The sequence below is a fragment of the Chrysochloris asiatica genome, unplaced genomic scaffold, assembly GCF_000296735.1.
Source record: "Chrysochloris asiatica unplaced genomic scaffold, ChrAsi1.0 scaffold00051, whole genome shotgun sequence".
Classification (NCBI taxonomy): domain Eukaryota; kingdom Metazoa; phylum Chordata; class Mammalia; order Afrosoricida; family Chrysochloridae; genus Chrysochloris; species Chrysochloris asiatica.
This window is the reverse complement of record NW_006408569.1, coordinates 1,356,861-1,367,414: the sequence shown is the minus strand read 5'-3', so window position 1 is coordinate 1,367,414 and position 10,554 is coordinate 1,356,861. Positions and strand designations below refer to the sequence as shown.

The 10,554-nt window shown below is 40.4% G+C and overlaps 1 protein-coding gene across 3 annotated transcripts in view; it reads right to left on the bottom strand.

Moving 5' to 3' along the window:
- GPC3 (glypican 3) overlaps positions 1-10,554 on the bottom strand; it is a 578,503-nt gene that overhangs the window by 342,412 nt on the left and 225,537 nt on the right. The window lies entirely within an intron of this gene.

Sequence of the window (10,554 nt, the reverse complement as noted above, 5' to 3'; positions counted from 1 at the left end):
GACTCTGTGTATTCCTTCCATCTTCTCTTGATGCATTCTGCATCCTTCAATAATTTGCCCAGAGAATCTTTCAATAACAAAAGTCAAGACTTGAATTTTTTCTTCAGCTCCCCCAGCTGAGAAATGCTGAGCATGTTCTTCCTTTTTAGTATTCTGATGCCAAATCTTTGTCCTGGTAACACCATAGGTGAAATGTTGGGCTGCAAAGCTGGCGGTTCAAACCCATCAGCTGCTCCAAGGAGAAAGAAGGGGCTGTTTGCTCCTATAAAGACTCACTGGCTCAGAAACCCACTCAAAGGTCATTATGAGTCAGAATCAACTCTATGGCAGAGGATTTGGAGTGTGGATAAAATGAGAAATGAGTCCTGGCGATAAAGTGGCTTGAGCATTGGGCTACTAACTGCAATGTGGGCAGTTCAAATCTAACAGTCACTAGTAGGGAGTAAGATGAGGTAGTTAGAATTACAGTTTCAGTCACCCTTGGGAGCAGTTCTATTCTGGCCTCTCAGAGAGCGTCTGTGAGTCAGAATTACCCAAGGACTATGCGTGGAATACCAGCTGTTCCACGGGAGAAAGATGACGCTTTCTGCTCCTGTAAAGATTTACAGCCTCGGAAACCGTATATAGGGTCTCTATGAGTCAGAACCGACTCCACGGCACATAACAACAACAACATGAGTGGAATAGGTAGTGCCCAATGAATATTGTTGTTGTTAAATGTCATCAAGTCGGTTCTGACTCATAGCAACCCTGTATAGGGTTTTCGAGGAGCAGCTGCTGAGTTTGAACTGCCAACCTTGTAGTTTGTATTCCCGTGCTAATCCTACAGCATTATACCACAAGTCTTCCACAAGTAGTCTTCCCCCGCCCCTGTCTCTCTCTCCCTCTCTCTCTCTCTCTGTTTATATATATATATATATATATACAAAACAAAGACAATGATACATATATTAAGTGCCTTCTAGTCGATTTTGACTCATAGTGATCCAGAACAGGGTTTCTGAGGTGCAGCTGATGGGTTTGAAGTACCAACCTTGCAGTTAGCAGTCCAGTGCTCATCCTACAACACCACATCAGGACTACATCTATTTACAAAGAGTAAATTGTAGTATTTGGAACCTATTAAAAAACACTATTGTCACATAAGTGGAATTCAATATTGGCAAAGTCTGACTTCCTCCACTTGATAATGTGAGCAAAGAGCTTTACTGAATGACCCACAGAATGGAGCCTGTTTGTGTTCCTATTGCCAAGGGAACAGACAATATTTGATTAATTTCAACTGCTCCGTTGTGACAATCAGGCATATACAATTCTGAAATATGCTAGTGTCTAGGGACAGGGAGTAAGTTGATAAGTACTGTCAGTCCAGCCTGTTTGGCACATTTTATTCTGAAATGTCTTTTGGTGGTAATTTATTTAAAAGACAGACAGAATGGAGGGAAGGATTGAAAGAAGGGAAAGGAAGGAAAGAAGAAAAGAAAGAAGGAAAGAAAGAAAGAGAAAAAGCACATGCTGATGGTCATCCAAGTGTCAGAGTGAATAGTAGATTCAAAATAATTTTCCTCAGTGCATTTTGGAAAGACAGTCTCGAGAGAACCATTAGCGTTGTGTTAAGTAGAAAGGTCCAGTTTGCGAACAAACCAGGACAATCCGTCTGCTTGGAATTGAACAAAATTAAAAAATATCATCGTAAAAGACCACCAGTGTCTGAAAGGAGGCTTTCCAAATCAAATTGCTGTCTACCTCTTTTCCTCTGGGAAGGATTAAATGGCTATTTAATGGGAGAGAGAAGCCTTTGGTTTTAGCACATCTCTAAGTCCATTTCCAGTCGGCTAAGCTTTGATGATGTCATCACTGCTTTCATTTGAAGTCTACTCAAGTAGAACATCCTCCCTTACCAGCAGCTAACTGAATCAACAAGCAGCCCCGCTTCCCTACTGTCAATGAACCAGGAACAGCAAGCAATCAAGTTTAGCAGAAATGGCAGAGGTGATCAACGGACTCTGCAACTTCCTTGTATAGAACATCTCACAAGAAAAAATTACATCAAGAGAACTCACAATAGAGGTTTCTTTTTGTAGGAATGTCTACTACTAAGAGCTTTCCATCTGAAGCAGTCATAGAAATGGGACAGAGAGGTGGATCCAATCTTTAGGAATGCTTTTTGAACTATGTTTTCAACATCTTGTCTGATTCCACTGAGACAATTCTAAGTGACAGAGCTGTTAATCAACTCCTTCCTTAACTTTGGAAAATGGATGTTCTCAAGTCTGATATATCTCAGGATACGAACACGTTTATGCGTGCCTCTTTCTGCTGAGAGATCTAGTAAGTCCATATCAAATCTAATGTAATCTTATAAAACCATACAAGAAAAAAAAGACACTTCTCTATGGGAAAAATTACCAAATGCATTTTGCAAAAACGTCTGCAAAATTGGCAGTACCTTAGTAAATACCACTCTTTGGTAACGTCACCTAAATCTAAGTTGTCTCATGAAGCTTTCATTGCAAGGGATTGTAATTAAAAGGTCCTGAACACTAAAATATAGCACACAACATGTATTAGCAGATCTTAGTTAAACAAAGAACACTTGGAGATACACTTTGTCAAGATTCTTCATACCTCAGGCACTCAGATGAACTTCACTAATAGGTCTCCTAAGCTTTTGTTTTTTATGTGTTGTCTCCAAGAAGTCTGCATTCTAAGTTTAATTGCGCATGAATCAATTAACCATCTAAGGGTGTGTGTATGTGTATGTCTTTAAAGACAGAGAATGCAACCTAGAAACAGAAAATGCTATTTAAAAAAAAAAAAAAGCCCTTGCTAACATCTCCATTTCTGCTGTACAGCCATTCCCAACACACTTTAATTATCAACTCTAACACTCGTTCATCAGAAATCTCAAGTCTTACAACTGATCCTCAATGTGAGAGTGAATACAATAAACACGAGAATTCTGGACAAGTAACATTTCACAGGATCGTGTACTCTACATTTTAAAAATAGTGCATAAAATGAGCACATTTCTTGAGCCTTAAGAATAATTGAAGGGGCTCTCATTTGTCTCCATAGATGCAGTCACACACAGACATGTGCACACACACTGGCTCATAAAAAGTTAACAGTGTTTTGTTGTTGTTGTTGTTGTTAAGTGCCGTTGAGTCGGTTCCGACCCATAGCAACCCTGTACAGGGTTTTCAAGAAGCAGCTGGTGAGCTTGAACCACTGACCTTGCAGTTCAAACGGCTTTACAGTCTGGCGCATTAACCCACAGCTCCACACCAGAAGGATATATTTCATTACAAACACCCTAATGTGGTAAAAGCTAACTCAGTCCAGCCTACAGGAAAGACATGCATTTGTGGTTCCTAAGACTGTGGTGAATAATTTTCCCCTCGTGCATATACGAAGGGACTTCACAAAGTTTCTGAAAAAATCCCTTGATCTTTCAAGTCTGTTTTTTCCATGAACTTTTTGAAGTCCTCTAGTTATTCTTTTATCATCACTCCTCCTCTTCCAGATTTCACACCAAGTCTGAATGACAAAGACCCTGGACTGACAGCATGCCATGCCTTGATTTCTTGTTTATCTAATGGAGCTATGAAATCTGCCTTACACTGCCTAATTCACAGACTGTTGGTGTGGCGCTGTAGCATCAGTACTGGACTGCTAACCGCAAGGTCAGTGGTGCAAACCCACCAGTCACTCTTTTCTGAAAACAGCCCCTCAAATATGCAAGAATAACACTTTATAAGCAGAAATAAGCTATACATAAAATATAAGTGATTTAACAATGCTTCACTAATCTTTCCAGCTTCCCTAGCTAAGTGAGTAGGGAACTTCTTTCCAGCTCCACTAAGAAACATCTGTCTTGACCAGTTTTGATTTGGCGATGCACTTAAAAATTGTAAGGAAAGAACTAAAGAATTCATGGTGATGACCAAAGTCCATATAATTTATTTTAATTACCTCTTCAAGACCCAATCGACAACTCCAGGTTCCCTACAATGGCCTAGAACTATCACAAAGGACACAGCTCCCACTCGCCTCTTCCATTTGACTGATTGGGTTGGCCTTACATGTACCTGAAAGGAATGTCATCCTTATCTCTCAAGACACAGTCTAACGGGAAAAATTATTACTGGCTCCATCTGTCTCAAATGAGAAAAAGATTTGAGGAATGCTGGAGAATCATACAGATCTAGAGAGAACCCTAATAGTAAAAGATCCAAAAATCCATCTCAAATATGGCTCCACCGAGCGGCTAATCGATTAGAACTGATGACCTTGCAGTTAGCAGGCCAATTCACAACCCACTATGTTACCAGAGCTCCATCTATGGTATTAATAAGGCAGAATTAGTGGCAGCTAAGTTAATCAGGCAGTCACCTTGGAGATACGGTGGTGGTGGTGGTTGTGTGTCACCATGTGTGACTCATGGAGACCCTTGTTGGATTTCTGAGGCTGTATTTTTATCAGAGCAGAAAGCCTCATCTTCCTCCCATGGAGCAACTGGTAGATTTGAACAACTGACCCTAGGGTTAGTAAGCCAGCTCCTAAAACACTAGGCAACAATGGCTCCTTGCTTTGAGACATAAAAGAGATTAAAATATATGGCCCCATACCTATATTTCATTTGGATAACTTTTCATGCAAGCTATTGTTTACCCAATCTTATTATCCCAAGATGATTTTTTTTTCTCTGAGTCCAGGAATGCTTCTTCTATCTTTAGGGCTCGATTTCTTGAAACAAGGTATTATCTGCAGTGTGGAAACCACAAAAAGTTGCTAAGTATATTCTATTCTGATGAAGCAGCCAGCAACCTCCACTTAAAAAAATCAGTTATCTGTACATGGCTTTGGAAAACACATGCACACAAAAATTACATATTTGGGGTCTCAGTTAAAAGTCACAATAAGATTCTCTTTCCTTTACACAGGTAAACCAATGCCAGGACCACAATAGAAAGGCATTTTCATAAAGATTTCCTTATATGCATTTTAAACCTTGCTTTGTTTTAGAAGTTACTCTCTCTTTGAAAGGACAGGAGAGGAATCTTTTACATTTTATTATATCTTTTGGAGGTAACAAGGACCCTTGGTGGTACAGTAGTTAAGTGCTCAGCTGTGCTACCCAGAAGGTCGGAGGTTTGAATGCCCCAGGCACTCCCCAGGAGAAAGGTGAAGCAATCTACTCTATCCTCCAGGGTTGCTCTGAATCCGAATGAACTCGATGGCAATGGGTTTGAGTTTCTGCTGTTTTGTTTTGAAGGCAACAAAGCAACAGCCAAATCCTAAGTTGATGAATGAGCCAAAAAACGAACCTGTCTGCAAAACCGAAGTGGTCTGGGAGCTTATTAAGTAACCAAACCCCAAAGAATCGACTTGATTCGGACTCATAGCAATCCTATAAGACAGACTAGAACTGCACAATAGGGTTTCCAAGAATGTTAACTTTACACAAGCACCTCAGCACATCTTTCTCCCATAGAGGAGCTACTGGGTTCGAGCCTCAGACCTTTCAGCTGGCAGTCGAATGCTTAACCAGGACTCCTTTTATTAAACAAAGAGGGGGGTAAGAAATCCCAGGGCCCATCCCAGTGTTGTTGATTCAAAACCTCTGAGGGCAGCTCAAAGAAATTTATCTTTTAACTAGTTCGGAAACATCTGTCTCAGCTCATTCCATTGTCAGGTGAGAGTGGCTGAATCTCTCTCCAGTTTGGGCCTTTCTCTCAAGCTCCAACCAAGGCCACTGTGTGTTGTTAAATGCTGTCAAGCTGGTTCTGACTCACAGCGATCCTGTATAGAGTTTCCAAGGAGTGGCTGGTGGGTTTGCCATCAACAGTCCCAGTGCTTATCCTACAATGCCAGGACTCCTCAGGCTAAAATCTCCTTAAACTAATGGACCCCAGAACTGTAGAAGAATGGATGCATTTTGAGTTATGATGTTGAAGAATATTAAAAGTACCATGAACCACTAGAAGAACAAACACATCTGTGTCCAACCACAATGCTCCTTGGAAGCCAGGATGGCAAGAGTTTGTCTCTCATACTCCAGACATATTGTGTGGAAGGACCAGTCCCTGGAAAAGAATATCATGCTGGGTGAAATGGAGGGTTTGGCACAGTGGCAGAAGCAATGTGCTCAAGGGTAACAATTGTGAGGATGGTCCAGGACCGGGCAGTGTTTTGTTCTGTTGTGCAGAGGGTTGCTATGAGTTAGAACCCACTTGACGGCACCTAATAACCACAACAGGAAACAAGCTGCTTTATTCACAAAAATTGAATCTGTGTACTAGATTATTTGCACACAGGGATGTCCTGTTATCATTTGATATTATATGGTATCTATCTGAAACAGACCCCCATGAAAGGATCAGTGGGTTCAAGAGAGGCAATGCCAATCATCTGGTTTTCAGGGAGGCTGTGTGTGAGCCAAATTACATCTGGATCACAACAGGGCTTGGAGTTGTGCTGAGTATGAGAATAGAATTTCTGCAGTAGCCGTTCAGTAACCTGATATGCGACTGAATCTTACAAATCTAAGGGAAATATAAAGAGGATAAAAATCAAATGAGCCCAGAAAGTTGTGGTGGTATCTCAACTGTGGCCTGATTCCTAACCTCTCCCACTATCTTCCCAGCCCCCAGCCCTGCTCCCCCATCTCCCACTGTGACTCCATGTAGGTCAGAGTGTAACTATGAGCCAGAGGTTTTCATTGGCTTAACTTGTGGAACCATTTCGCCTGGCCTGTCTTCTGTGGAACCTCTGGGGAACTTGAACCTCCAATATTTTAGCTAGTAGCTGAGTGTGCTAACTATTCCCTTCACACAAGTACTCCCTCCTTATCACACTAACTAAGGAGAAAGTAACGATTAGTTGGCTGTCTTGGAACTCCCTCTCCCAGAGTATCTCAGGAAAGGACTTAAACCAGTGAAAAGAAAACAGAAGCAGAGGTAGACATAGTCTAGGGCATGGGAAGAATGGACTTTAAGATCAAGTACCACTCAGAAGTTAGAGCTAGATGCAAGACAAGGAACCCTGTCTCCTCTGTCTCACCAGACACAATTCCCTATGCTCAATTACAACATAAGAACAATACAGTTGGGGGAAATTCCAAGCCTGGGGATCAGCTAGACCTAGGTTTGAATTCCAACTGTGCTAATTGACCTTTGTGCTTAACCACTCTGAATCTCATTTTATTCTTTTATAAAGGAATGTTGCTATTAATAATACATCCTAAGGAGCTAATGAGAAATCACATGTACGAGGATAAGTCAGAAAGCAATGCTATCAAATCACAGAAGCCTTTATCAAGCAAAATATCAAAATGTGAAGTTACTGTTTCTTGACCTATGTCTATGTAGGTCTACACGCTCTGAAGGGGGTGTCTCCATCGTCTCCATCGGATTAGCACTAGACTTCAAACCATGAGGTTGGCAGTTTGAGACCACTAGCTGTCCCGTGGGAGAGAGATGAGGCTGTCTGCTCCTGCAAAACATTTAAAGCCTGGGAAACCTTGTACGGTGTTGCTATGACTTGAAATTGACTGCACAGCACTTAAACAACAACAACCCTTCCCTGAAGAATTCTGCAATCTTCAGTTTACACTATGTCAAAATTGCAGTTTCTGTATCTTCAAGAAACTCGAATTGTCTCTTTAAACGTTCTTTCAGTTTGAGGAAGGAAAATAAGTCTGAAGGAGCAAGATAAGGGCTATGGGGGGGGGGGGCTGGGGTAAAATTTCCCAACAAAATTCTCCTAGCACAGTCCTTGCTTATCATGATGGAAAAAAATTGCTGGGTGCAACTTTGCTGGGTTTTTGTTTTTGTTTTTCCTTACCAGTGTAGTTTTCAGATTTCTTAAAACTTCTTCACAATACATCCTCATGATTGTCTTGTGTCTTCTGAGAAAATCTATCAAGGTTACCCTTTTGGAATCCCAAAAAACAGTTGCCCTAACCTTCTGAGGTAGAACTGAACTGGCCAATGTTTCCTGTGTTGTTGCTTTTTGGTTTTTTTAAGGCACCTTAACAAGACTAAGATAAGTGTACTACTAAGAGAACTTGTCTGCAGCCATCTGCTGATCACAGAGACACGTTTCAACACATTTTGTTTGGAATACACCTGTAGATATATGAACTGAAATCCTAGTAGCAGTATTTTTTTAGTTCCCTTCTCAAAGTGCATGTGGCACATGGCAGACCCTGTATAAATGCTAGTTGTAATCATCCTTCAAACCTATTATCAGGAGGGACCAGTTCCCAGAGAAAGACATCATGCTGGGTAAAGTGGAGGGTCAGCAAAAAAGAGGGAGACCCCCAATAAGATGGATTGGCACAGTGGCAGCAGCAATTGGCTCAAGTGTAACAAGGGTTGTGAGGATGGTGTAGGGTTGGACAGTGTTTCGTTCTATTGTGTATAAGTAAGGCTGCTATGAGTCGTAACTGACTTGATGGCACCTTGAGCAACTAATTTTACATTTCTATTTTTAAATTCTATTGCTAAAAAGTATTAGGTTGGATTATATGAAAGTGAAACTTGTGAAGATCAAGAAAAAACAATAGAATATCAGCATCTTTATATGGTGCAACCAACATTTAACTATATTATAATGCATGTTGCAATATGGGTAGACTTGAAGGCAGGCTGGATGAAATAAGTCAATCACAAAAGGACATGAACTGTAGGACATCACTCATATAGAAAGACAAGAACAGGCAGATAGATAGAGATCAATGTTTCCTAGTGGTTACCAGAAGCAGGAGCGAGGGGGAAAGGTGGGTTATTTTTCATGGAGTACTGAGTTTCAGTTTACAGTGATGAAAAATCACATTAAGGGTAGAGTTGCACAGTTGATTCATGTGATTTCTGTCAATAGGTTGTACACCTCTAAAATGTTGAATTGGCAAACAATGTCTGATAGAGACATTTACAACAATGACAAAAAAGAGTAGCCACTGAGCCTGTTTATGTACAAACAAACAGTTCATGGGATTTGGTTTCTTGGTTTGGAGGTCATGGTTTCATGGGACATTCCAGTTAATTGGCCTAATGATGTACTTAGTGTTTCTGTTGTACTTCCCAGTTGGTTGTGTGGCACTTGGTGTCTGAAAATCTTGCACATGGTCATCCAAGAACAATAAATGGACTATATTCACCTGGAGAAACAGGAAGTGGGTCAAGAATAGAAGGAAGAAATGGAATATGTGGCCAACTGTCTCCATGACCAACTGCTTCTTTTGACATGAGACCAGAAGAACTGGATAGTGTATGGCTACAATTTCTCAACGATTTGCTCAAAGAGTCTACAGAATAATCTTTATCAAAAGGGGTGGGGGGTGTAGAACTGAATTTCAAATTCCCATGAACCCCTGACTTTCTAGAGCCAGGGACACCTGATGACTGCCTGAAACTTAAGATTATCTTTAAACCTTAACCTAGAACCTAAAATATTTCCTGAAGCCTTATTAAAACCAAAAAATAGTTAAGCTTAACTAGTAAAGAATGTCTGCCTTGACCATCATGCTTTTGTTAAGATGTATTTGTGGACAACAGCAGTTTGAAAGATTGCTAGGAAACACTGGGAGAACTGAATTGATGTTAATGGGAGAGGAACACCACAGAAAAAGTTTGGGTGGAAATGGTTGCATAGTTTTAAGAATGCACTGAACTGAACTGTACATTAAGAAATGATTGAATTGGTGTATATTCTGCCATGTATACTCTCAACAACAGAAACCAAAAGAAACTAAATTCTAAAAAGAAAAAGAAGTATATTCTGGGGAAAAGGTATATTATATTTACTATCTGCTTAGATGTGGCAAAGGAAACAACCTGATATTTTGGAATTAAGAAAAGCAGAACTCTGTGCTACAGGGGAACAGCACAGAAAGTGGGAGGTTTTCTACTATGTTGTTGCAATTTTTATTGTAACTGTTTTGAAACCAACACCCTAATACTGTGATCCTCCTCTCTACTTTTGCCAAAAGACTAAGATAGAAAAGACTCACAGGAGCTATTATCAAAATGAACTGGGAATGACGAAGCTCACAAAAAAATTTAACATTTGATCTATATTTTAGAACTTTTTTGGACCTCTCTCTTTAGAGAAAATGCAAACATAAAGTCAAAGTGATGAAATAGTGACACCCAAGAACTGAAACTCTGTACTCAGTTCTCCAGGTAACTGAGCTGGAGACTGAAGGAAGGCCTGGTCTGGATTTAGCATTCTAATCAATGCTTTGTTCATAGATCAATCCATTATGAAAGTGTTAAAAAGCAAAGATGTCACACAGGACTGATGTGCACCAGATCCAAGCCATGGTATTTTCAATAACCTCATATACTTGAGAAAGCTGGACAGTGAATAAGGAAGATCATAAAAGAATTGATGCATTTGAGTTATGGTATTGGAGGAAAATATTAAAAGTACCACAGACGGCCAAAAGAACAAACAGATCTGTGTTGGACGAAGTACAGCCAGAGTGCTTGCTCCGTGGAAGCCTGGATGGCCAGACATTGTCTCTAATACTTTGGACATATTATC